At 41.2% G+C, this 27,957-nt stretch overlaps 1 long non-coding RNA gene across 3 annotated transcripts in view; it reads left to right on the forward strand.

The window, feature by feature from the left end:
• Positions 1–27,445, forward strand: part of LOC136019360 (uncharacterized) — a 30,150-nt gene extending 2,705 nt beyond the window's left edge. The window contains exons 2-3 of one of the 3 annotated variants that reach the window (XR_010614846.1): positions 1,760–1,922; positions 27,122–27,445. This is a non-coding gene — a long non-coding RNA (uncharacterized LOC136019360). Of the gene's footprint in view, positions 1–1,759; positions 1,923–6,829; positions 6,923–10,625; positions 10,682–27,121 lie in introns of those variants that run through there. The other 2 variants (XR_010614845.1, XR_010614847.1) reach the window with 2 other exon arrangements.
• The last annotated feature ends 512 nt before the right edge of the window (positions 27,446–27,957 follow it).

The following is a 27,957-nucleotide window of genomic DNA, read 5'->3' on the forward strand; positions in this document are numbered from 1 at the left end:
CCACTACAAGCAGATATGCTCTTCTGTAAAGCTTGGTTTTGCTGGAGTAAGCGTGGGTTTTGCCTCTGGATTCATAGCAGCCATCTTATTTGTGAACATGTCTGAAGCTTGACCCCAGGTGTATTAAGAAGGGAGAGGATAAAAGAGTTTCCTCATCAGAGGGCTAACTCTACAGAGGCTTCTGCACTGACTTCAATAGCCTCTGGATCTGCTACACTATTCTTAAGCCCAAATCCTTACAAGCACTTAGACGGACAAGGACTTAGACGGATACTGAAAGAGGTAACAGAGTTCAATTAGATTACAGCAAAATCCAAGATAAACTAAAAACCACAAACCTGCATGCTTAAGTAATGTGTAACAACAGCAGTGCAATCCCCCAACCAAGCTGACATTCCTCACTTAACTCTCATGATTATGGTCAGCTTTTGAAGTGTCCACAGTATGTTTTATTGAGAAGTTGTCCAGGCTGGTACAACGTGTTCTATTTATGCACAACGGGATGCGGAAAAGGTAGCTTTCTCTCTCTCTTTTTTTGTCTTTAATTTCCTGGTTTATTTATGCTTTTACTAAGCTGAGGAAAAAGCAGAGAGATTTGTATCCTGTGTTGTTTGAAGAAAAAAAAGGCATGTATTTTAAATACTTGAAGGTTATCATGTTCAGTGATTTTTTTTTCATGTATTGCGTATAGTTCTCCACTCAGTGATTTCTTAAAAGAGGACAGAAACTTGTACACAGTTTGAGTCACACAACGTAATGTGTTGCCGAATTAATTTTCTGCTCTTCTTTGTTTCATTCAGTTCACCCAGGTTTATTTCTTGATTATACCTTGTATTGTCTGCCTTGGGAACTAAAATGGTTACTGCCAAACTGCTCTGCCTTTCCATTCACAGGAGAATTAGCAATGATATTAATACCCAATTTGCTAAAATGGACCTTGCAGTCCCCTTCCCATACACTGTAGAAGAGTGTGTTTAACAAAGTAGTAAAAATATTAATAGCATTTGTTTGCAAAATGATTGCTATTCATGGAGAGCAGCCACATTTGATATCTGATTATAAAATCAAAGGGACAGCAGGGCTGGGGTCAAAGCAGTAAATTAATTAGAAAAGAGCAAGACAAATAAATGCAATGAGCAGATCTGGATACTGCATGTCCTCTGCCTGGGGCAATCCCATTTGGTAAAGAAAAGATCAAGACAGCTGAAAAATATTTGAAGTAACAATGGCCGTGAATGAAAAATCAGATGTGAAGAATATCTGAGGATAAAGGAGCTTTAATAAATAATACTTCTGCTTCCTTAGCACTTCCCACCTTCAGGATCTCAAAACTGTTTATGTGCACTGATGAATTAAGACTCGCAACCAAGGTCACTGCTGTGCATCTCCTTTTTCCCAGGCAGTCGCTTTTTCCACTAGGAGATGTTGTTCAAAGGATATTGATGGCATTCTATATTTGTTTGGGATTTCAGATGCAGAGCAGCCCTGCTGGAGCAGTAGCACCAACCAAGTTTCTGTGTATCCAGAAACCAGACACGTGCACTGTGACTGTGCAGGGAGCCCTTCTGCCTTTTATTGTGTGGCGACCATCTGTGCCGCACATGCAAGGAATGTCTGAGGTTTCCCGGCAGATAAATAGGGCAACCTCCTTTGTGAGGGGGTGAATAAACACATTTTCTTAAGGGGAGCAGAGGATGGTTTATTGGTTTTCATCTGTGATTGTTTTTACTTAAGCTACTATTATTATTATGTTTTGTAGTACCACTGCCAGGCCCTAGACCCTGTTTGTGCTGGATACTGTGTTAAGATGTGCGTCACAAACCAGAGTCCTTGACCTGAGGAATCTCACTGCTGTCTTGTGGAAGGATTTCTGATGGAAGGCAACACGAATGAGACAACAGGATTTCAATCATTGTATAGAAGTATGTATATATTTCTGTGGCAAGTTTAGAAGTGGTGGCAGAGTGAAAGTTAAAGGTCTAAGGAAAAACCTTTAGACTTCCCTACCTGGGACTTGGGATCAGGTATCTGAATAAATGAAGTGATTTACAAAAGTGGAAGTACCCACCTTTTCCAGTTATTGTTTATTTTGGTGTCAAACATAAACCTGCTGGTTTTAGTAATCCCAGTATGATTGACAAGTAGGAAGCAGAATCATTTTGTCGCACCTCTGACTCACAAGAACCCCCATTTGGAGAGAATTGCTGTAATTAAGATCTGTAGCCCTTAGGGGAGCAAGTTATGGACAAGCACCTGCAAACAAACATCAGAGCTTTGCTGACCTTCATGAATGCAGTTTTGCCTTGGTTCTTCCTCATTTGAAAATTTCAGGTACTTACTCTCCCTGAAAAATTACACCTTTCTTGGCACAAGATTGAGTAAAATGGTGAAATCCTGTCACTGACTTATTTTTTTGACCATGGTTTGAGAAACAGTTAAGAAAAGGGTAGTAAGTAATCTGTTAGAGCAGAGTTGTCACCTGATTCATAGGCTCATAGCTGCTGAGGGGCGGCTGGGTGTTGAGTTAGCAGTGAGTCACTTCCTTCTCTGTTTTCACTGATGGAGAAGAAAAAGATAAGGAGGCTGTTCAAGTTGCAAGACATTTTCAGGTTGCTGGGGTCTGTAAGGTGTAAGATCATAAAGCACCATTTTACTCTGTTGTTGAAGGCTTACCGTGACTCCAGATTCTATCCTATGCCTTGAGCATGACTTGAAGGTTTAATCTGTGTTTTAAAGCATCTGTCTGGCATGACAATATTCAATAAACTTGATAGGCAGTTCCTTCAGTAGTTCTCCAGAGTTGCTTAAGCTCAGAAGCTCTCAGTCACCAGGATGTAAGTCACTGTGTGGCTTACAGCTGAAATGTACTAGATAGAGTAGTTTTATTGACTCTCGGAGATAGTTCTTTCTACTGGGTTTGTCTCTTTTGCTGTAGTTAGGTAACGAAAAGGAGGATAAAATATAACTCTTCCCTGGAAAGCACAGACTCCGAACATAACTAAGGAAACAAAAACGCCAATTCTGCTCCTACTCAAATAAAAAATGCTGTAATTTCTTACGTTACTCTTCTAAGTGTGCACCCTATAGCAGCCTTCTACAGAATTATCCGTGACCATGCAGGGGTAGGTGTTTACATCTGCATCACTTAGTAATGGCCAAATATCAAAAAGAGTCACAGCAAAGGTCTGTCTGGCACCATATCCTGCCCTTGATAATGGCTAATAACTTGTGTATGGAAAACAGGACGAGTAGAGAGTGATACTTCCTTTGGTAAACCGTCCCAGCTTCCAGCGGTTTCTGGTTTAGAGACCTTCCTGAGCTGGAGCCTGCAGCTGTATCATTGTTTTTGATATTCCTTGATGGACCTTTTTCCATAAAATTGTCTAATGGTTTTTTTGAAACCCACTTGTATTTTTGGCTGCCATAACATCCCGTGGCAGTGAGTTCCACAACATCATTAGGTATTGTGTGAAAACGAACTTCCTTTGTTTGCTTTTGAACCTGCTTGCTGCCTGCCAGTTTGAGTTGGTGCCCTATTTTTTCTGCTAAGACTACTTTAAAATAATCATTGCTGTTTACCTTTTCCAGCTTGTCTAGAACTTAATTGTTATTCTCCTTGTTTTCCAGGTTGAAAGGCTTTGGCTTGCTTGAGTTCTGCCTGTGCTAAGGCTTTCCAATGTTTCTTGTCCTGCTTCTGTTCACCACTGTTCTTGCCCTTTCTTCAGCTTTGTATTCCATGATTACTGGAACTGTGCTCAGTATTGAAGAGATGGGCATATTATGGATTTATACAGAGCAATAATGCCATTTTCTGCTTTGTTCTCATTCTTCTAAAAATTCCTAACTGGATAGTTTTTCCCAAGTGCTGACACTGTGCCAATCTCAGAGTAGTGTCCACTTCTCCAGGATTTCTTTCATGACTGGTAACAGCTGATTCAAAGCGCAGTGAGAATGGCTTTTCCCCCGTACATTATTTTTCAATTATGAACTTGGAGTTAAATTTACTATTTTAATATCCACTCACTGAATAAATTTTAGGTTTCATTTTGGGGAGTGGCCTTGTATCATCAGCCACCTACCCACAGCATTTGCAGATCATTTATGGAATATGAAACAGCAGTAGTCACATCACAGAACCTATTCTGAGCCCACTGGGGAGTCCCCCATCACTGACTCTGAACATCTCTGTCTCTTGGTTATGATCTTTTCACCAGTTATGTATATCACTTATTCTCTCTTTCATTTTTCTTGCAGTGAGGCTCAGTTATGAGCAAGGCTTCATTACCATAGTTAATAGTCTGGCAATTTCCCATGTGGTATTGGTGGGGATTGTCAGTTAGTCCTCATATCATTTTGTTATTTTCATCTGTGCTGCTGCCTTAAATTCATTCTCCTTGCAAGAAGGCTGTAGATTTCTGTGTTAAACATAGATACAAAGATTCATTAAGCTTTTGTGCTATTGCCTTATCACCTGGGAGCTTTTTTAAACATCTCACTCATCTCTTGGTACTGTGAACGGTTCAGACTGAGGCACAGATTTACACAGTGAAACAGAGGTCTGCATTTTCCTGTGGTCAAGTTGCTTGGAGATTTTTGGCCCAGTAGCTGAACTTCTCTGTATCTCTCCTTAAGGGTAATGACACTGGTTCTGTCACTGGAGAACCAAACATGAAATGTATTAGTGTGTGGGATGGAGTTAGGAATTCTGAGCTCAAGGTTCTAGAATAAGTGGGTGATTAGATGGGACATCCTGAAATAAAGAACAGAGGTGCAGAGAAGGGAAAAATAAAATAAATAACCCCCCCCCTTTCCTAATGATGCTAAAAGTTTTGGCATTTTTGCTGGTTGAAGCTTTTTAACTTAACAGCTAATGGTTCACATTTGTCGTGTGACTTCAGTTCATTATATAGTACTGGTCAATTTGTATAGTATGATTATAGAGACATATACAAGTGTTTCAAAATGTAAATAACTTGATTTGCTAATTATTCTGTGCTTTTTCTTTTCTGTGTATAAATTCTCTTCACCTTACTAGGTTTAGGGTTTTTTTTCTCTAAAGAATTAGTAATTAAAGTACACCACTATTCTCCTGAGGTGAAAAAAAGCATCCAGATACTTTTCAAACTTCATTAGAAAAATGTTAACTGCATGAGAATTACATGATCAAGCAACCAGCTGCCCTACAAGCAACGTTGCTTCATCACTGTATCTCTGTGGAGAGAGGAACTAGCTGGTTATGAAAACCACTGTAAAGGCTTATTTTTGTATGAGTTCTGCAAGTGGCCAAAGGATAGGGAGGACATATTTTAGAGAGCACAGTCTTGCTTGCATCTGATTAACACCCACTGAATTAACCTCCTTCAGGATGAGATGTGTTTCTTTTCAGGATGGCTACTTGAGTTTCATAACATGAGTTTCATTAAAATCTGTCATGAGGAATCAGGAGTTAACAGAATCCAGTTTCTATAGCATTATCCTTCACAAGCACAGCATAGAGTAATCACAGTTCATGTAGATCGAGTTTCATGTGAGATCTCAAGATGTTTATTTTACAGCATCCTTTGCTGTGTTTGTATAGCATTGCTGTTGCCTTGCTCCAGATGGGAAGGAACATGTAGGAATGCAAAAGGCAGGTGGTTTGCTCAAGGACATGAGAATCTGCCTTCAGTGCCTTACTAGCACTTGTGTTAGCTGTGCTTCTGCATAGTCACCTGGATTGTGTTGCATTCCTTTTGTAAGCTGCTAGCATTCCTTAATACCATGTCTTGCAATGAAGTTACCTTAAGGATATGTAGTGCCCTGAGCAACACGCTGCAAAGCCTTTTTGTCCAGGGATCCTGTAAGTGAAAGACAACTGTGTCGTGTGGATCTTTTGCTGAGGAAGGATGAGCCTCACTTTTGTTTTCTTTCTCAGTTAATTGTGTTAGGATTTATCTGTCCTAAGTATGGGAAATGGGGAAGGCACTAAGGTCTGTATCCTTAGTGAGAAGTGGTTCGAACTTCAAAAGTCAAAGGCTTGTTTTGGTGTTGAAAGCTGGTAATTCTGGTCCTGGCTGGTGTAGCTCTGTCTGAAGCATCACCAGCCTCAGTATTTTGCCCATGGATGGGAAACAGAATTCAGGTTGTCACTAAGAGCTGGTGTTGACAGTAGCGAGGACAGAAATGCAGAGCATGGCTGAGACCTCACAGTCTGGGTTCTCAAACCTCTGCTTTCATAGCACGGGATATTTATGGCCTTGATTAGAGAAGAAAGACAAGGAGCATCTTGTGCAGTAGTCTAAAAATGTTGGGAAATCCTGTTGCTGAGGTTTTCTAAAAGATGAGGAACTTCTCAGATGTCTCCTTCTGCAATAGATGTATCAAAACGTGAACGTTAGAATATCCTTCTCAGAAAGTGGGAAGTCCATCTCAGTCAGTTGCTTTGGAGATCTTGCTGATGCTGGTTTAATGTAGTTGGAATCTGATTCTTTTGTCAGAGAAAACAGAATCAAATGCTAAAATGAAAATAAAGTAACATTTCTGCAGCTTTTTTTGGTAAACAATTCGGAAACCTCAAGTCCAGGATAAGAACTTGGTGGCTACCAACTAGAATAACTCAGTTTAGGCTTGATAGAAGGAAATGATAGGTCTCAAGTATATGCTACCTCACAGGAAGATTGTAATGAAACCCAGCCAGCTTCAAGAGAAAAACAAAACCTATTGATTTTCTTCCAAGGGAAGAAAAAGAACAGATGTATGGAGTCTTCTGTCCACTTACTGCAATCTGCAGTGCTGACTTAGAAGCAGATAATGGCTCAGCCTTCCTTTCTTCTTGTGCTTCTTTCTGTAGAAATGCCCTGGCTTAGACACCACAAAGATTCAATTTGGGGTAGTAGAGAGGAGAGGGAACAAGGACCTCACACAAGAAGTGACCTAAACTGTGAGGAGGTTTGTATAATCTAATTTACAATAAAATGGTATTTACAATGTTATCAGACAAAGCTTAGCAGTGTTAAGTTAAACAGCATATAATGTGATTAGCGGGGGAGTCATGCCTATGATGTCATACACATTCTCTGAACTCTTGGAATGGGCAGATAATGTCTCAGGCATTTATTCTCTTGTGACACGTAAGAAAAGCTCTGTAAAGATTTGGGGGATGGAAAGGAAAGTGTGTGTGCACATGCTCAACAGTGCACACAGCTACAGTGGAGCTGACAACACTATAGACAGCTTCTCTCTTTGGCACAGAGCTCGACCTGTGGTTGCACCCTGCTAGCATCATACTCTGTAGTGGTTAAATCAGGCCTTTCGGGAATAGTTTAGAAGCTACAAGTTCTATTCTTGACTTTGCCACAGACTTGGTTTTTGACCGCTAAATCTTCTTTGCCTCTGGTAACTCCATTTTTAGCTAGTAAAGGTAGTCAGCCGTATCTGTGAAGTACCCTGAGTGAAGAGCTGTATGTAGATGGAAACCACTGGCATTCTGTTCATTATGCAGAACAAATACAGCTAAACCACAAAGAGCTTTGCTGTAGATAACAGCAAGCAACTTCACAGTTAGTAATGGCCCATTCATAGAACATGAAATCGTTATCTTTCTGCCTCTCTGAGGCATGCAAAATGGTATTAAAAATTTTGGCTAGTCTCATTCATCTGGTGAGCAACACAAATCTCAGCTATAGGTTCACGTGAAAGACCTTATTTATTTTAAAGCATGTTTTGGTGTAAGAAATCTTTTGCTAAAAGCTTCTGAATCAGGCAAAACTCCCCTTGAATTTTAAAATTGTTGTACTGGTTGTGAAAAGACACATTCTGGACTAATTTCATTGAAGACAGTATTTTACTCACTGTGTCCATCAAGGATAATACGCTCAGAATCCAGCCCATATCACTTCATGCATGTTAATGTTTAATAGAAGCCCAAAGATTGCATAAACATTCTTTCTGTCATGGTGTGGAGGCAGTATAAATTGTTTAACTCTGGTGTAGAGATTGACTAGATAGTATTCCTGGTTTCAGTGATGCATGGAATGAATATGGGCTAGACTGGGGTTCAAATGGGAGTTGCAGGTGTGGAGAATGAGATGGGGCCTGCAGACAGATCTGAAAAAAACTTGAAGAAAAGTGGTGGGCAGGAAAGAACAAGTGAGGTTGGAAACTATGGCTCATGCAATGTCAACTCTATTATATGTTAAAATCAACTGCAGCGCTCGCATGATACCCGTCTTTTATCACAATGAGCAGTCATTGTCTTGGCTGCAGCACTAATGTATGTTTATGGCATTAGTGTGGCTTTGTTGAGAAATGTGTACATGGATTTTATTTGACTGCAAAGGGGTGTCATCAAGGACAGATCTGTGTTGTTCAGAAAGTGTAAGCCAAACTTTTGTCTCTGTGGCTGATAAATCAGGAGCGGGGGCCCGGTGTAACATGAACAGAGTGGAGCATTGGCCAGTCTGATCAGACATGTGGGATGTGCTAATAACAGCAGTGAATGAAAGCAAAGCCTGCAGGTAGACACCTTTTAAATAATCAAAGCTGACAGTTTTACTACAGTAGCACAGTTTAACACTTTGTAGGTATGTGCTACATCGTAGGTGCTGCTTATGTTAAATAGTCTGCAAGCATTACATAGCTTATTGAGAGGAGAACTTTTATTTCAGGCATTTTTACATTTGTTAGTGTTTTTTTCCACTCTTACAGTAATTACAAATGGAGCATCTTGTTGTTTCAGATAGTATTGCCAGCAGATGACTCTGACTGATGTAACAGAAAGACATTTTAAGTGACCTAGATTAAACTGAAGGGGGACTGGGCATCTCAGATGTGTTCTCAAACACAGAACATTTCCAGGAACGAATATTTCTGACACTCCTTACTAAAACTGTGTACAAATAGTTATCTGATACCTGAGCAATCAGAGAAGCTGTGTGAAGGCAGATTGCACACAGTGCCTCGAGTCTTGAGACCTGGGCTATGTTATGGACACTGCATTACTGTGGTAAGAAGTCCTGTGCCTCAGTTTACCCATCTGTAATAAGTGGGGTGTGATGCTTTGTGTAATGTCAGGGCTAGGAAAAGTGTTTTGAATGGCTGGTGACAAATGCCAATTAGGGACATACACAGTCCTTAAAGTAAAAAGCTTCACGAACTGCAGAGCCTGAATATCTCAATGAACAAAATGCCTTCCTCCCAGCTCTCACAGGAAGCTGGTTAATTGGTAGGCCAATAACTATAATGAGGCAGAACCTGGGGTTTTGCATGTGTATAGTGAGATCCTCCCCTTGGGGCCAAACTCCTGTTCCATATTATGAAAGCAGTAAAAGGTCCCCTCAGCAGGTGCTGCATAAAGGCATTTCAGCTTTGCCTTTGCAGGGCTGGAATTGCCAAGCTATTGCTTTCCTGAGTCTCCAAATGAATTCCCCAACTCAATGTGGAACAGCTGTGTGATAGATACAGCCTTGAGAAAAGGGGTGTCAAAAAAAACACAACAAATGGGGATTTAATCAAATAGCACAGGGCTGCAAAACAACATCGGCATGTTCCTACTCGGCTTTCCTTTGGGGAAGGGAGACCCTCTCAGTATCAGAGTTCAGAGTAGAGAGGTAATGTGTGATCCTATGCTGTTAAGGACCATATTGTGTAGTGAGAGTAAGTGAACAGAACTGGCTGTGTTCATTAATGCAATGAGTAACAGCATGGTTTACCTAGAATGATGCCCAAGAACTTTACATCCTGAAGGAAGATCTTATAACTAACTCCCTGTGTATTGCTACTACCTCTGTGGAGTCCCTGGAGGAGCAGTTTAGCAAAGCACCCTGGCTTTAACCATATGAGCCAGGAAGTGAATCAGAAACTGCAATGAGATGGGGCAAGTCTGAGAGGGTGGAAGTAATTCTTCTAGTAAAATTTAATTAGGACAGGGTAGCTTTTCTCTTCCTTCATATATGATTGTAGAAGTAGTTGCTTTCTTCCTTATTGAAGCCTTCTGAAACAGTTCGCACAAGAAATGCTCTCTCAAGTAAGGAAAGATTATATTAAGGGCCTCTAATGGTGAGTTAGTGTTTTGAACTTGGCCTGAAAAACAGTACTTCTAGCAATGCTTTAATTTCATACTTTTTGAAAGGAAAGTTTGTTGTGTGTCAAGTCCACCGACATGAGTGTCCAGAGGATAATGTCTTAGAAAAATCAACACCATCATGAAACTGCCAATTTTTCTTGTTTCCATATCATAAAATTTCCTTGCAATCTTTTGGGTTTGAGTGTGTGCACACTTTACAAAGTGATCAGAAGCTAAATGGCAGCATCTGTCAGAGAAGATAAATGACCTACCAGCAAATCATCTCAGTTAAAAGGAAGACAGAAATCTGTGGAGTAAGGGAATGAGTTTTAAATTAGCCATTTCGCTTAACTTTGCCCTAATGAAGGGCTAATCTTTGGACCCCTGCAAAACAAATGAGAGCATCTAGTTAGATCCAGCTGAAACCAGTCATTGAAAAGGCTTTTTGCTTATGAACCTAATTGGAAGCAAAGTAATTCCTTTGATAGCTGTCTTCATATAACAGTATCTTTCCTTTTTTTTGTGATTTATACACAGTAAACTAAAGACTGTGTTAATGACAAACACATTTGCCTTTTTGCAGATTGACAACTAAATATGCTTGTGTGAACCTGGCCAGAGCACTCGCAAACAAGGGGCAAATTTCTGCAGGGTTCTTTGGAGATTGCCTGAGAAGAGCCTCATCCCAGGGCAGTAAGGTAGCTTAAGAAACTTTCTCTGTACATTGAGGCAGCAATATGTGCAGGGTTAAGTGGAGTGAGGGGCACTGTGGAAATTAGCTACATTTACAGAAGTTAAAATCTGACCTGGGATTTCAAGGATATTTCATTCATTAAATGAGGTCTTTCTTCTATTTTTATATGTAACAGCAAAATGAGTGTTTATTTTTCTAAATTCTGAAGAAATGGTCAAAAACCCACTGGACACTTGGTTGCTGTAGAAGCAGGATTGTGCCTTTAAGGCAGAAGGAAGGAATGTGTCAGTCATGGCCCCTCTAAAACAGGGACTTATCTTGATTATAGTATTAGCTTGGTAGTAGAATATGATCTCATCACTGTGAAAGATTACATGAAATATCAACTTGGCTGGCCTTGAGACAGCTTTATTCTCAGTTGTTCTTTCAATTGCTGCAGCTGACAGAGGGTTCTGTAATTTGAAGAGATGGCCATAAAGATGTTTTGCAGAATTTGGTCTATGTATTCAAGTAAAAAAGTTCAGGCATGGATATAAAAGCATGACTGCCTCTGATGTTTTCTCACTGACTTGTTGGTTTGGTGGTTGTTTGCTTGGTTTGGGTTTTTTTTCTTGAGAATTTCAAGAGCAAGCAAAACATGAACACCCTTAATTCAAGGTATTCAGAACTTACATCAAACCTGGGAAAACAGATACCTGTCTGGGGGAAAGTCACTGAAGTCAGTGTCCACCTGTCCACCTTCAAAGAACTAAGTGCATGAGACGGTTTTAAGCAGTAGATGTTCTGGATACTGAAATCACAGGGACGTGGGAATGCTGTTTGTGGAGCACATGATTTGCTGTGCTCATGTCTTCAGCTGTGTGTTTGCTCTGGAGCCTGGAAGCCAGATGGCACCTTTCTTGAGCGAATGAGTATTAGGTGTCATCTATTCTTGGGTAGTTTTGGAGAATCCATTTTGCCTTGAATTTCTATCCTCCTAAGTATGTTTCCACATTGAAGATGGTATTTTGAAAGGAACTAACTCAACTTCTACTTGAAATGAAGCCATAGACTAATCATTTTATCAAGCCACTAAGGGGTCCTCTGAGTGCTGGAACTGTCATTTTGGCAGATAAGAGCCTACCTGGAAAGTAAATTTCAGCTGAGTAGTCAGTGATGTCTGATATTTCTAGGGCAGATTCAGAAGGTCTATTATTAATTTGCCTTTTGTTTTGTGTCAGCATCTGAAATGCTTCCTAAAGTAAGGAAAAATAGGAAAAGTATTTCTCTGCTGAATCACATGGATGCATAGCATGTGTGTTATATATTTACTTGTTTTCCTGAGTTTAAATTCAAAGACCACACAAATGCCCTTGCCCAGAAGTAAGAATGGAAAAAGATACAAAAACCCCACAATGGCCATGGTGTTCTTACACACCGATTCCAGCCAGATTCTCCACAGAAGTTGCTGTTTAGAGAGACACTTATACCCCTCAACTTCATATGGAAAGAGGGTATAGAAAACCCCAATATTACTTGTGCAATGTTTGCCCATCCTTCTGTCACTTTTTCATCACTCAACTCCCCTGTCTGTCCATTTATCTCTCTGTTTTTTTCCTAAATTCGATTTTCTTCCCCCAACCCACTTTCCTGCTCAGTGCCTTGATGTCTTCACCTTCCTCCTGTGATATTTGCAGGCATAATCCTGCTCTCAAAAAGAGTTTGTTCTCTTTTTGTGTTGTAAGTGTGGGTAAAGCCCTTCCCAAAACTTCATTTGTAAAGTCAAGCCATCAACAAGAAAACCCCAAAACCCTTTTACAGAGGAATACTCTCACATGTGCTGTCTTCCCCCCCACACTGCCTCCTTTCAGATCCCTGCCAAAGCTTGCACTTGCATCCTGGCTGGATCCAGGGCAGGTTCAATAGCTACTGCACATTCCTTTCAACTACCCACCTCATCTGAATACTTTCAGGCTAGAAAGCCTTTCAGCTATTCACTCTGTGCATATGCAGTGTGATCCATTTGGCTCCTGAGCATTTCACTTAATGCCCAAATTGAGAGCCAAACACTTTCTTTTTTAAAAAATGCTGGGTTTGGTTTGACTTCTCCAGTGGGGTAGGAGATGCCATGCACTGAATGAAGAAAATGTCTAGTGATGGAGGCCATTTGGGCATGATTGGAGCCATGGTTTGAACCCTGGGGCTGTGCAAATCAAACATCAGGAGACCTGCCAAGCCTAAGAGAAACTGTTTGATTTCCAGGAATATATCTCGGGAACTGCGTTTGGAACATAGGCACTATTCTGAATTACTCTTGTAGCAGATTTTTCAGCATTTTGTGTATCCTTTCAAAAGCCCAAAAGAATTGCTTTAAGCAGGTTCTACTGCATTTCTGTATTTCTCTCTGATTCTTACATGAAGGCTCAGTGTTAGATTGGAGCTAAGATTGTGCATGAAGACTGAACTGGGCAGCTAGTGGGCTTTCTCTGCTGTAAAGAGTAAATCATCCACATAAGAGGAATGATTCCTGGGTTTTGTGTTTTATGGGCAGTTAATTGAGCTAAAAGGTGGTGCTATAGTCTTTTCTAAACTACTCTTTCTTGTAAAATGTGCATAAGAAGAAAGCTCTGATTCATATAACTGAAGTTGCATAAAAGGAAAAAAGAGTGAGTGATAGAGCAAGGTAGCACATAGTCCTGTATCCTGTAGTTCTAGATAATTCTAGAAAAGAGTGCAAAGAGGTGAACAATGACAAAAAGAAAGTTAATGCAGAGATCTCCAATAGAGTGCAGTGGCTGCTGGCTCGTAACCATGGTTCATTTGACTTGTCTTTAAATACCCTGATTTTTCTGGCTATGTCATTCTCAGTGAAGATGCTCTTGGGAACCTGACCAGACACTTGAGAGGTATTTCCTCTGCTATGAAGCTGCAGTGGCTGTCATGAGGTGCACTGGCAGGTGCGGGATGGTGATGAAGCATTCCCCTGCAGCTCCGTGCAGTCTGACAGTTCTTTGGGATGAAATAGAGTTGTGCACTAAGGATCTCAAAATTCTTTCCAAGGAATCTCACAGATAGTTGAGAATGAAGGCAATGACTCATTTCTTGGGAGAGGATTTTGTTTTTATATCCTCAATTTAGGGTGTTGCCATAATAGTGATCATGATTATGGATAGAAACAAATGCATCGAGGCTGTAGTTTTGACCCAATCCATTTTTCTGGGTTGTTTGGGTTGTTTTTTTTTTGTTTGTTTGTTTGTTTTTTTGCATTAGTATTTGCCGATGTGAATTGTGTTCTGTGTTTTTTCTATTTCTCTCAGTAACAGTATTTCTAATGATGCCAAATGGGAACAGCAAGAAATAGCACGACCCAAGTCTAGAAGCAAATCAGTTTTCTAAGTTTTTGTATTGTAAAGAAAATTGATTTGGTTTCTTCTCCCTGGATAATCTGATGTTAATGTAACTGCAGGGTCATTTGTTTCCTCTCTGTTGTACTTCCATTGAATCGTGATCTTTGAGAGTTCAGTCTAAATGAAAATATACATTTCCTTGTTTTAGTTGTTTAAAAAAAGAAGATCTGTTAAGATTTAGGGGAAAAAAAGTTGAGTCCTTGGAGACTGGGGACAAAACTGTGTTTTTAAAAGGTGGCTAACATTGATTAAGCTCTTCATTTTCTTCTTTTGCTATCTCCTGTCAGACCTCTTCTACATTCCCCTGTCACTCAGCTCCCATATGACAGGCTGGTGTCCTCTTCTCTTTATGATCTTGGGAAGAGGGGGAGTGTCTGGCCTTTTTTTTTGCCCTGTGTGCTTGTGTTGTGAATTTAACCATATATCCTTAGTGAACTGAAGGGGGATTGCTTTGCAGCATCTCTGTCTGCTTGCAAAGAGCTGCTGCTGCTTCCTCAGCCATGGAACAAGGCTGATCTTCTCTGAGCCCCTGTGCATACTGAACAGCTAAGAGGAGGAAGAGAAGAGGCTGGAGTCTCCAAGATTGGAAGACTGATAAGTCCAGGAGTGGGACCAAGGGCTGAAATCTGTCTTGATTGATGCTTTGAGATGAGCAAAGTTCTTTGAGGATTACAGTATTCATCATGATGACTTTAGCAGCAGTAAGTTACTTGAAAACTGTGTCTAGTATATCAAGCCCTTTTGGTGATCTACAGTATGAGAATTGAGGCATAAACTTATCTTTCTTGGAACAGAAGTACAGAAGCTTTTGCTACAGAATTAGCAGTAAAAGAATCTTGTGTGTGGACAAAACATCAACAATCTGCATAGAATAACACATAGATTTAGAAGATCTGTCCCTTTGCGGGCAGAAAAAGCTTTGGCAGGAGTCAGGGTTTGTCCTCATTGCTTGTTTCAGGAATACTGATGCTATTTTTATGCTAAGCATGGCTTAGCCACCCCTGCTTGAGACGATGGCTGTTACTCATTCTGTTCCCCAAATGCATCCAAATACACTTCAGCTGAAGTGTGGGCAAAGTATTCTTTGCACTAGAGTGCAGAGGGGTTTTGTGTTGTTTTTACAGACCCAAACTACATGGCCTTATGACTGTTTCATGTAGATCAAGCCTATGCTGTAGTTTTTTGTTTCTTCAAGGGGTTTGCATTTTGTTTAAATAAATCCTGAAGCATCTAGTTTTTCATTTGTGGATTAGAAATGCGCAGCCTGTGTTACACTGGCTTAAGGGAATTTGCTTTTCTTGAGCTGCCGAGTCTCTGTACATTTTTCATTAGCTTTTTTCTCTTTTTGTTTTCTAGTTTTCTTGGTCTCTGCCAATCAGACATGAACTTAAGACTTGAATCAAGTCCTAAACTCTGATGGTCAAAGTAGATTTGTGATTGGGCTGAAGTAATTCATTCTGTCCATGTTGAACCCACCTAATCTACTTGCAAGCTGTATTCTTGCCCTTTGTAGTGCAACATTTCTGTCACCCAAGCAAGAAAAATAGATCTTCACATGCTTGGCCGATTCATGTAAGCCACTGTTTAGTGAATAGGCCCTTTGGTGTGTCATTTTTTTTCCTGCTTGTTTGATAAACTTGAGACATAGTTACTTTGAAGATTGGGCATTATCTACCTGCTCTGGGAACAGTTCCATGAAAACTGAGATTGGATCTCTGGGCTGCTGACAAGCTAATTCTGGACATTATTGCAAGCCTCAAGGTCAGTGTGCCTTTCAACAGCAGAATAGAATTTCTGGGGCATTCATCTCTCATTTGAAATAGGCCTCTCTTAACCTGAGCTGGGCTTTCCTACTGCTATGAGAATTCAAGCTTCTGTACATTGTAGAGATTTTTAAAGATATTGAGATGGGAAAGGAAGATGACCTTTAAACTCTGGAGAGGTTATTAAATAACAGAGGGAATCTTCACCCTGATGAACCTCCATCCAGCCTCTTGGCTGAAAAAAACAACTTACTGTGCTATGGTAACTGATGTGAAAAGAGCCAGTGAACACTAGTTTTCGGGAGACAAATAGAAGGCACTTCTTGAGTGATGTTCTTTTTGTTATTCACAGGCAGAACTGCAATAAGCCCATTTCTTGGCAGTTTCGGTAGGGAGGTCTCAGAGCAACCAGAGAGTGCTGATCTGCAGCCGAAGGCAGCAGTGTGATTCATGGCTTCTGCTCTTCTCTCCCACCTCGGGGGAGCATTTGCCTCCAGAATTCACTCCTGGCACTTGTGCAATTAGGGGACTGTACTGTCTTCATAGCAGAGGTGCTCCAGCCCTCTGATCATTTCTGTGGTTCTCCTTTGGACCTGCCCCAACAAGTCCATATCTTTTCTGTGCTGAAGACTCCAGACCTGGATGCAGTACTGCAGGGGGGGGTGTCTCACCAAAGCGGAGTAGTGAGCAGCATCACCTTCCTCAGCATGCTGGGCATGCTTTTGCTGCAGCCCAGGACACGGTTGGCTTTCTGGACTGCGAGTGCACACTGACAGCTCATGTCCAGCTTCTTACCCACCAGTACCTCCAAGTCCTTCTCCACAGGGCTGCTCTCAAGCCCTTCAGACCTCAGTCTATACTGATACTGGGAGTTGCCCCAGCCCAGATGCAGGACTTTGCGCTTCTTAGTACTGAGTTTCTGCAAAGAAGTTGAAATAAAGGTTAGACTACTTAGTGCTTTCAAATGTGTAATGAGGCCATCTCCTTACAGAGTGTAGCCCTTGCCCTAAGAGATCAGCATCCCTCCACAGGTGCTGGGTGTTCCACAAGAGAGCATCCACCTCTTGAAGTTAGCCTGGAGGCCTGCTGCTTTCATAGTGCAATCTCCTTTGTCTTTCTGACCAGCAAGTAAACTCCAGGCTGTAAATACATTCACAGCAAGTTGGAACCAAACAGAATTGTGAATAAAAAGACCAGCAGTTAGAAGCCTTTTCGTTTTCAAGCAACAGGGCAACAAACATAAACATGATAACACATAAAGCAGGAGATTTAGCGGTGTAGAGTCTCCAGTGCACTCATTTCCTGGCCATGGAGAAACAGCATGTTAGGAGAGAGAGAGGTTGTGTCCTGCAAACCAGGAGAAACCAGAATTCATTGCGTGTTCTGATACACTCACTAGGCATGAATGTGTGCAAATTGTTATCTCTTTGTGCTTTGGTTTCTCCAGGAAATAGGGAAAAATTGCAGTCAGATGAAATATGCCATGTCAATTATTTTTCTTTCTTATGAAAGATCCTTCCTCTTCATCCACACCCTGCAATGTGTGCCATGTTTTGCATGCTGTTTCTGAACACTCTGACTTGCTGACCTTCTTTGGGCAAATGAAGGTCTGATGTAACTTCCCACGAGTCCCATGTGATGCAGCTTCCTTTTGATCCCATCAAAGCTGGTTCATGACAACTGGAGGTACTGTTGCAGAGCTCCCGAAGTTCAGTTTCTGGTCTGACCACTGTAGGCCCCGACTGTCTGGAAAATCCAAACCGCTTCTGGAGAGAGTCTCTTTGCCTGTTGGAAAGTAGCAGAGAATGGCAGCTATATTTAAACTTTAATAAAGGTCTTGTGAGCAGTATTAGGTGTTTATGGAATGTCTGTAATAGTACATAGCATTAAAGTATATGTTAACAGTATTACTACAACGTTCAAGCAAGGGGGAAGATACCACAATTTTTAACAAAGTGCTTGTGGCTTTGTTAATTGCAGGAGTGTCCAGCTCCCTGTGCTGTGGGACTGCAGAGCTCCTGAAGAAGTGGTATTTAGCTTTGGGTCTGGGTGTTGAGGCTGATGGGGCTGAGGTTGAGATTATTGACTGCTGGAATCTTGCCTTCAACTTTGCAAGCTTTGAGTAGAAGATGGCAGAAATCTTGCAGGAGTAGTTTATTCCTTCATGGATGGTCCTGTCAGCTTGGGATGAGATTTATTAAGATTATTTTTGGCCATGCTAGAATCAGATCTGTGTTTCTTCTGAATAAGTGGATAAATTAAAACCGAAGCAGCATGATCCTTAGTTTGAGGGATTTAAATCCAGATTGTTCATCCCCCAGTTTTCAAGACATTCGCATCTGAGGGTCGAATTTCAGGAAATTTCCGTTTAGGGAGTGACTGTTTAAAGAGTTGCAAGAGCCCCCGAAACCAGAGTCCTTTGTTCATAAGCCATGCACACAGTGCAAGCAACAGCAATCCCTTTCCCCATGAACTGCGAACAAGCTTAACCCCGAGCTGGAAACACTATATTTTGGAGAGGTGAAAGGAAATTCAGCATCTGAACTAAGTGCATTCTGACTTCCTTGGCAGAACTGCCAACTGTACAAAATGATGATGATGATGTGACAAGGACCTATCTTTCACTGATGTTCATGGGGGACAGCAAAATAAGCAGTCTCACAGGGTGGGGGGCAAGGAGAGAGGCAGCAGGCCTTGATTAGTCTTATCCCCACTGTACTTGGATGCCTTGGAGAGCTTGAAGGTAAAACTTTTGATGTCTCTTTTACAATGATCTGTTTCTCTACATATTTTGAAGTATCTGGTTCCAATGGTACTAAAAATTTGCTGTGGCTGAGAACTTTTCCAATGCAAAGTCCTTGTTAAAATAGAACACGTGTCCAGACCAGATTCAAATAAAGATTCTACTATTCTTCAAATTATATTGCAAGTTTGGCAATTTTCTTGAGCTTACAATGTAACTTTCCATTGAAGTCTAATTATAGACTTAAAAGTAAAAAGTCCTTCCTGTTTTATAAAGAATAATAGTGACCTTTACCAAGTCCAGTCTGTAGTTTTGAAGTCAGATATTCAGGGATGTGTTGCTATTTGTTGTTTTTTTTCTTGTTTCTTTTCAACAAATGAGTCTAAAACCCAGTGTCATCTTTTCCAACCTGTTTTCTGAGCAATGCCATTTCTGTTTGTCAGCCCAAAAAGTCTGATAAATGTTCCTGCTGGACTATTGATGTTACCTCTTTCTGTGCCCTGTTTTTGTCTCCCTTGGTGCAGGTCTCGTCTTTTTATTCTTAGGGTGTGCTGTTTGGCCCTGGCCTCTGTTTGTCCTCCCAGCTGGAGGTGGATGTTGCAACTAGTACTATTGAATCTTTCTTGTTTTATTTGACACCAGTATCGTCTTCTCAGTCAGGCATTTGGAGTTTGAGAGTGAAAATGCTGTTTTTTATTTACATGTTGCTGTAGTCTTAATGCAACTCCCTGTGCCATCAGCCTCTTTAATTCAGTGAAAGCTCTGGGTCCTTAGTGCTGCTGAAACAGAGTACTCGAACTCAGTACTAACCCAAAACTGTGTTTGATACATTTACATCAACTGTTTTGTGCCTGAGTTTATCCATTAGACAGATTGATATGACTGACATGTCATTAGGCAGAAGAACCTGCATTTGCAGTATGTTCCTAGTGTTTGTGAGTCTTTTGGTGATGAAATGTAAGTATTCTGGGGGCAGTGGTGTACATTACTGCTTTTATTCAGTACTCTTTCACATATTTTCCTAATGACAGTATTTTAAACTCAGAAGCTGACTTATTTCATTGGTTCAAGGAGATTGTTCTCACTTTGTCATTTGCGGAATACAGGTGCCTGGAAAGTCTTAAATGTCTGTCTTGAGCAGCTCCACTAACATCAGCTTCTTGCAGGACTGGGCCTACAGTCTGTGGCTGATAACCCAGATGTGCTGCTTGTTGAGCCCCTACTTGTAGGGGATACACTGGACAAACTGCTTGCTTTGATTCTGAGGATCTTCACAAAATTCCTCTGTTCAAATTGAGTTTATTATTTTATGGTTTTCCGCTACAAGTCAGATTTATACTGTGCAACTGTGTTCAATCACTGCAAGAACTCAAAGCCTTTAGTACAAAATATTTTCTGTGAGTGCTTAATATACCAGATAAATTTAATCAAGAGCAGCTATTTAAATCTTTCTGTAGCAAATACCAGCCAGATTTTTCAAGGAAGGTTTCTGAATGTGCTTTCTTTTCCATTTTATTTTCCTTTTATTAATGTCTTTTTTTGTCTGTCTTTACCTTAAGTATGAGAGGCCGGACATAGTACTTCTGTTGATGCCACAGACTTTTCTTTTTGGATCCGTATATTCTTAATGGCTCTTGGGAAATTAATCAGAAGCAAAATCCTTTATTGTAGTTATAGGAACTTGATGAAGACTCGTTGCTGCTGACATAATATGGCTGGAGAGGTACTTTTTCTTTTGGTAACCTTGGATTCAGGTCTTGAATCCATTATACTAGTCAATAAAATACTTGCTTGTGATGCCATAAGGTTTTGCCATTATTGAAAGGGGAAAAAATAGATGGAAAAAAGCAGGTGAGGAGGATAGAAAAGGAAGGCTGTGATATTTTCTTCTTCAAGAATTTATAAACCCTGGTGCAAATCTTATCCAACATGAGGTATGTAAAATATTGGAGGCATTCCTTCTCTATCAAAGTTCTTTTTTTTTTTTTTTTCTTATAAATGGTCTGTATTTGTGCTTGAAATCCTTTGTCCTTAAGGTAGCTAAGCCTTGGAACAACTCAGTCTCGGGAATCTCTGTGGAGCTAGTTTTCACAAAGAAATACACAGTCCGATTTTCAAAACAAAACAAAACAAAAAAAAATCACAGAACAATTTGAGGTTCAGTCATCATTCCTCTTCTGTTGTATGCAAAATGAACTAGCAGTGTTAGAGATTGGTGCTTTCCGTTTAGTCATGGGCTGCTATTATGATTTACTATATTGTGGCGGTGCCAAAAGACTGGGATTCCCCTACAGTGGGCAGGTAGAAGGTGAAGTTAGTTTCTTCAGTGAGGACTTTGTATTTGTATGCACCAGCCCCCCCTGTGGAGGAGGTGGCCTTGCTGCTGAAGTCACCCAGAGGGTGGAGGTTTGTATTGTCACTGCTCCTAAAGCAGCCTGGTCTCCTCATATTATTCACTTGCCAGTAATCTGACAAGTTAACCTAACTAAATGGGTTGACCGACAAATATGTTGAGAGTAACTTCTGTGAATGAATATGTGGGTGTTTGTGTGCATTAATCCTAAACTCATGCCAAGAGATGCAGTGTTGGAGAGTATGTTCTCTTGTGTCCTTCCAGTGCGGGTGCTGGTGTCTGATTTTGCTTTGAGCAAGTGAATGACCATAGCCCATTAGCGAGCATTTGACCTCCTGTGTTCCCCATTTCCCTTTCCAGCTTTGACACTCTGTATAATTTATTTAGCAATTACACTTCAGTTGTAACTCAATTCCTGGTTTTGTTCGTTTTACAGAAATTAGTACTGCCAGACATCGAGGTGATGGAGGGCTTGGAATAACCACCAAGCTATTGGTCCATTTAGTATACATTTTTTAAAGATAGCATTTTAATGCCTGGGAGAACAGGGCTAACTGTACTTCAGAAGTTCAGCACTGGTTTTCAGACTTCAGATTTCAGGCTGCACTGTCAGTGCTGAGTGATACCACTAAAGAACTGTGAAATGGAGAGTTACCCCTTTCCCTCTCCTCATTCGCCTTGCAAAATAAAAAGCAGGGGAAAAAAACCAATGCTACTCGGACTTATTTATCTTTATCCAGTTCCTCTGTCAGGAAGGGGATGACGTGAAAAATTCAGAACAAAGTAACTTAAAAAATCAAAGGATTAAACCCCCATGTACGTGATCCTGATGAATTGGATGATTCAGAAGATGTTAACCAGAGCAACAGCTGTAATGGAAGGAGAGCCTGTAACAAACAGGTTTGCTGATTTATCGGGGCAATCAAGCATAGAAGTGGGCAGGCACTGGGTGGTACAGAATAGCAACATTTTTTTTGTGCTGCCTAGGAGATAGATTTGAGCCTCTAGGGAAGAGTTGTCCCCTCCCCCTTAATTCCCCTTGAGGCTTTTTTCTTTTCCTGAAAATGGAATGGGCATTTCCCTGAATCTCATTTGAAGTTCCGAAGTTTAAAATGGTCACTGCTTCTTTATTAATGTTGGTAATGTATCTGCCCTCACAGGAGACTAATCCTGCTTGTTGGGGACATAAGAGAAGCAGTAAGTGAAGGGAAACTGGCAAATAAATCCAGTGATGCTGGGCTGCTTAGAGAAATGCCACAAGTGCCCTGTGCTGGTTTCAGTGTGGTTTAGTTTGGTGGCCACAAGTGGTCTTCGGATTGAAGGCTGTAAAGAGAAACTAACTCTTAAACCCATCTCTAATGCTCTTTTCCTTGCCTGCTCGTGTGATGTCCTAACCTCTCTTTTATGTGTAAAATCAATGGGAGTATGATGCAAAGTTTTAACATTGACTGTGCTCATGTTCTTAGACATAACAGTATGTGTTCAGTGTGGTGCGACTGAGGCTTTCATCAAGTTTTGTCTCTTATAACACACATTACATTTGACCATGCTCTGCAGTTTGCATGCAGGGAGCCTGCCCCACAGTGCCGCCTTTAGTGATATTCCCTGGAAACCCTCAAGCTGTATCTGCTGAGAAATACCAAGTCTCGATAGTTATCAGCCTGGGAGGTTTCTCATGCATGGCTGGTTTCTTCTGGAGATCAAGTCCCCAAAGAGAAGTCCCATCTAGCCTTGATTGGGTGTTTTGAGGTTATAGGTATCTGGCTGCATCATCTACTTGTTCCTCTCTATTACTTCTGGTTATTTTCCAAGGTCCCCCCAGCAGCATGAAGTACTCATCTGGGTGATCTGATTTCCCATTCGCTTTGCAAAGCTACCTCTGTGCAACACCAGCCATAAGTAATGGATGTACAGCCACTTGTGACTGGAAGAAACATTGAATTCCATCTCCCCCAGGTTCTTGTTTTCCTCAGGATCACCATTTTCCTTCTTAGCCTATGATCTTTCTCAGTAGCGCTTTTGTCTGGTTTATGTTTGTAAAGAAAATAACTCTTGTTTGCTTGTTGCAAGAAGAAAGAATTTCACGGCACACATGGGATAAGATTTGTTTGATTTCCTGATGTGGTTCCTGAAGCCAGAGTGTGGAAATGTTGATACAGCCTCTTGAGATGATTATCACAGAGAAGCAGTCATTCCTATTGTATGTGCATGCAATTGCCCAGATTTACTTACATTTTCAAATTATTGTGATAATTTTAGCATTATAGGCCCCTTAGAACAGGGTTTTACTGGTGGTATTCTTTGTGGTTGCTGTTTGTAGCAAGATGCATGGTGGTGTGGTCAGTTATTTCTCTGCAAGTGCTCTACAAAGCTGTTAGCATGTTGTGAGTGTGCTGAGTTTGTTGAAAACTGTTTCTTTTTCCTAACTGTATGCAAGTTCAAAACCATTGCCTATTCTTAGCTTTTGCCTTTTGCTGTATCTGCTGCTGGGTTAGCTGCACTTACTAGTGTGAAATCAGTATTTCTTCAAGTGCAGCAGTGCTTGAGAATTGGTCACAGGCTGAGAAGCTGTTCCATGAGTCTGAATTCAATATCTACTTACATGGGAAACTGCTCAAAAATAATATTGGAGTAATATCACAGAGCATCCAAACAAGCAAAAGAAATAAAACCAAATGAAGAAACCAGGCTGCCTCCTGTGCCTTCAGGTGGAGCAGATCTGGGCTTCAGTAAATGTTTTCCCTGAGTCTGTGATTTCATTTCTCCCGACAGAGCTACCTCTTTGCCAGCCCTGAGCTGCTCCTTTACCCCTTGAGCCTCCCTAAAACTTTCCTGCTTCAAGAACCCCCAAGTCAAAGCCCCTGAAACTATGGTGATTTCCTGTCAGGCTACAGCTGTTGTATCCCCTCTTCACTCCCATACTGTTAGCACCAGCTCTTTCCATCTCATTGGCCATTCTGGTCAACCGAGTCCACCTATTAGTTCACCTTTCACCACAGAAAGCAATTCCCTGTCTTCTGGGACATTGCTCTGGTAGCAATTTATCAATTAGCTCTGGTAGGGATTGAAGGAAACCTGAACGCCACCTGGGACTTCCAAGGAAGAAAAATAAGATGTGTCTGAGAGAAAACAGGTGCACCGTGCTCTGGGTTTGGTGAGCTCCAACAATACATCTGATGAAGCAGCAGAAATGTTTTGGGTAACCTTAAGAAAAACTGTCTCCTGCACTACATTATCATTAGTAATGGCACATTCCTGGTTTCAGTAAGTATATCAAGGATGTTTATTTTAAGGAGAAAGGGCACAGCTTATTTTGCACAGAACATGTTTGGGAATGTTTGTCATGATGTGTCAGTGACAATCCAAAAGACCTGGAGTTGCCCCTTTTGCATCTCATCAACTCCCTTGGCTCCCATCAGTTTGCATTCTTGGTATTGAATATGTCTCCCCCAGTGAAATGTTGATAATATTTTTAACAAAAAGAGCCTTCATATAATTGATATCTGCAAGAAACTGAGCTCCAAAAGCATGTTTTAACCTGTGTATTTTGTAAACACGACATGAAAAATTCACAGAGAATTTCTGTTACATCCTGAGGCAACTGTGAGCCTTTTTCCAGAGTAAAGACTGGGAGCTCTATGGTGTTTAAGGAAAAGAAAGTGAACAAAGAGAAAGCAGATGGGAATGTACAAGCAGAACTGGCAATTAGTATGTCTTGTGCACCCAGCAAAAGCTATTTATTCTGCCGTGGCTACGAGACAGACTGCCTTATAGAAGCACAGTATATACAGTCAGAAGGTGTGATGCAGGTTTAGGGACTTCACCTTCCTAAACAGCAGAAGTTACACTGACATGGACTCTGTTGCTAGCACAGATGTTATCAGTCCCTGGAGTCCCACCAGTGTAGCAGTGTCAGCTACAGGATGTGCATTTTCCATGCCCTGAGCTGACCTTGGGTGTGCAAAACTTTGGCAAAGCTTTACAGTGTAGACATGGCCTAAGGCAGGTGGAATTTGCCAAATGTAGTGTTTAATGAGACAGCCAAAGGAGTGTAATACACAGCAAGTTCAGTAAAGCCCCTAAGGGCTGGGGTCCTAGGAATGTGCTGTGATGTAGTAAAATAAGCTAGTGATCTTTTTCATCCACCTCCCTGGTTCCACAGCCTGACTTCTCAGGGGCTGCAGCAGGGAGAAGGTAAGGGAAGCCAGCAGCCCTGCTTTTCTCCCTGGGTGTTTAGTGGGACCTGCCTGTGATGCTCAGACACTATCCTGTTCTGGTGGACACAGAGCAGCGATGTCCTCAACCCCCTGTGGCCAAGAGGAAAGGCCACAAAACACTGCTGTACTTGACGTGGACAGGGGAGCAGTGTAGAGTGACTGCAGAGACAGGCAAAGGGCATGTGGTATCAGGGAAGAGAGCTGTCTGGCCAAGGGACGTTGTACTGGCAGAGAGATGGGACACTAGTGCAGAGGGACCGCATACAGGAGAGTACTACAGGCAAATGGATCAGGTGTAAATTCACTCTTACTACAAGCTCCTGTGATAGGATGTTTTATGTGGGATTCCCAGATTTGAACACTGTAATTTGGCACCATTATGGAACAATCCAGTGTGTCTTTTCTTTTTTGTTCGTTTAAGCATGGTTATTCTGTTATTCTGAAAAGTGTATTCTCTGGTTTGAACAGGTTTAATTTCAAGTACTTGAGGTACAGTGGTTGCTTATGATTGTGTTCCCATAAGAATGTTCCACTGTCACTAGTTCTGTACCTCTCTGTGTAAGTTAACCTGCACCTCTGCACAAATGAGTGGGTCATGTCATACGAACACACTATTCAGATGTGCCTATCACCCTGGAATTCTTAATGTTTCTACAACTGGAAATATGAAGAAAAGACTTGCAAGTGGATTTCTGAAATCTTCTGAAGGACAAGAGAGGGTTTTGTGGAAGGGTCTTTGTTCATGGATGAGGACCAGAACCCACTGATCCATACATCAAAATTTTAAACCGCCATGAGAACCTGATGGGAATGCAAAGACTTGCAGTGCTAAAAACTGAGCTCTGCGAGCAAAGTCTCTTTGAACATAAGAGAAATTAGTTCTATTTCATCAAGGAGATAAGAAAATAAACGTGATCATTCCTTGGCTCTGAAATGCTTTTTATTCGACAAAATAATCTCTGTTTAGAAAGACATTTAGAGCTCGCCTGCCTGACAGTAGCTGGCTCTCTGACACTCATCTTTAGATTGTAAGAAATAATAGACTAATGCTGTTTGTTTTGTAGCATTTGGAAATGTGTTGAGAGATGACACTGTGAAGCAAGCAGAAGTTGAAGCCAGAAGGAAGCCCTGGAGGATGGTAGCATAGCCCTGGAACAGGCTAAGGGATACACTAACATGGGAGGAGGGGAGAAAGATTGAAATCTTAAGTGCTGCTTGTTTGGCTTCCCCTTCTCCCGTTTCTGCTCTGGGAGCACAACCTAAACCAGATCCCCTGCAGATATGGAGGTCACACACTTTATTTCTGTCACATTCACGTGGTCTTGCCAATAACAGGGAAGCATGAATCAGAAGCTTATTTTAAACCTAAAATATATGGTGTCACTTTTATTATGATAGCATCCAACGACCAGTTAGGATCAGGGCTTCATCTGCCACATGCCAAATCTATTACGAGTTGAATGTGTTGTGGTGTTGATCCTCTGAGAAATTACAACCCAAGATGCAACAAGCTGTAGGAGGAGAAGGAAGGGAAAAGGAGCTGAAGTGTTGGGTGGTCTGCATAATGCTAGGAAGGAGATAAAGGCTATATGCTAAAAACTGTCACTTATAACTATGTAGGCAAGTAACTGAAAGATAAGACTTGGAACAGAGGAAAAGATCTTCTTTGTTTAAACACTAAAGACATCTGAAAGATCTTGAGTTGATGTGGGGCTGGGTGGGAGGAGGCAGGACAGGCAGGTGAGCAGATTAATGGCATTGTTGCAGCTTGCCCATATAGTGTTTGGGCTCTTTATTTCCATAACTGTATTTATTTGGTGAGATATTGTTGATACAAGTTTGGTCTGGAAAAATAAAACCAACTTCTTTGACAAGATTGGCTTCATGAAATGTGTATCATTGTGTGCCCCCACTGTTTTTCAGGGCTGGTGACCTATATGTGAAAGTGGGATGTGACTTCAAAACATACTGGAGAACCAGAGAAACCCCTCATGCTGATGATATGAGATGGAGGGGAGAGAGAATGAAACTAGATTGTCACACAGGGCAAAAATTCTCTCTAACATCCTCCACTTATCAAAGGCAATATTGTTCTCTCCAGACCCCGAAGTGAAAACTCAGAAAGGCAGTTGAGTGATCTGTGCATGGATGCTTCTGCTGTCTCCAGAAGAAAAAATGAATGCTTAATCAGAATCATAAATGCATAAAGCACTGGTTAGTGGGACTCTCCTTCAACCTGAGCACTTCTGCTGGAACAGAAGAAAGACATTCAAAATCATCCTGTCTCCTGGAAAGTCCATGGAGTTGGAGGCAGTGTCATGGAAACCTTGGGGAGGTATGTAGTGTTCAGCAACTTCACAGATGAGCTTCCAGGAAACCTTTACAGCCCTCATAATAAAAATAGCATTCATATATGACTTTGTTTATGGTGGGGCCGCACAGTGAATTGTTTGGGTTTTGTCTATAAAACTTCTAGCCAGTTGGTCTTGCAAGAACAAGTGTAAGCTGCAGCCCTGCAGCATTTCAGCTCTAGGAGAAGGAAATAGTATTTTAAGAGAAATCATATTTTGGGCCCAGCAAATTTGATGTTGGCTTGTACTGCCAGAGTTTTTAATATGATCGAATTCAACAATCTTTTCCATCAAATTCCAGAATCATCTGGAACATTCCCTCTTATGTGAAATGAATGCTTGTAAGCTGCCAGGTGATTAACAATGTTAGCTGAGATGTGAGGGTGTCTCGGGAGACTCTGCTTTGTT

This window comes from Lathamus discolor, chromosome 9, assembly GCF_037157495.1.
Source record: "Lathamus discolor isolate bLatDis1 chromosome 9, bLatDis1.hap1, whole genome shotgun sequence".
In the NCBI taxonomy this organism is placed as follows: domain Eukaryota; kingdom Metazoa; phylum Chordata; class Aves; order Psittaciformes; family Psittacidae; genus Lathamus; species Lathamus discolor.